The following is a 548-nucleotide window of genomic DNA, read 5'->3' on the forward strand; positions in this document are numbered from 1 at the left end:
TGCCTATGGGCCGATTGCACAGCCAATCAAATCGCAAAGTGGTTGTTAAGCACGCATGCGTCCGAAAAACGCTTCGGTTGAGAACGGGCCTAAGGGATAGTCACCTACATGTGTTGATTTGCGCGAGTACATCTGTATTTTAGGAGTCATCTACAGTATTGGCTATACAGTACGGTAACTTGCCTCAATGGCGAGGTCATATAATTCTATAACCTTCAATAAAATGTCTTCACATCCGTTACTATTCTTATGTTTTCGTAGAGAACCACACCTCCATCACACAATTCACATGACAAATGTATAGCAGGCCGAACCTCGCTTTTGAGGCAAATTACTGTAATCTAAGCCTGTCACCACCGTATCAGGTACCGAGCCAAAGCAACTGTAAATAATGCAGAAAAGTGTGTATATGTAGCTTTCAAGACTAAGTAATACTATAGGTGACCCCCCCCCAGAAAAACATGCGCCTCAACGGCTCAAACTTTTGGGGAAAGGGCTCAAATAGGGAAAGCTGATGACAGCCCATATTTGGGGTACCCTATTGGCTC

Source organism: Phytophthora parasitica (genome assembly GCF_000247585.1).
Source record: "Phytophthora parasitica INRA-310 unplaced genomic scaffold supercont2.71, whole genome shotgun sequence".
Classification (NCBI taxonomy): domain Eukaryota; phylum Oomycota; class Peronosporomycetes; order Peronosporales; family Peronosporaceae; genus Phytophthora; species Phytophthora nicotianae.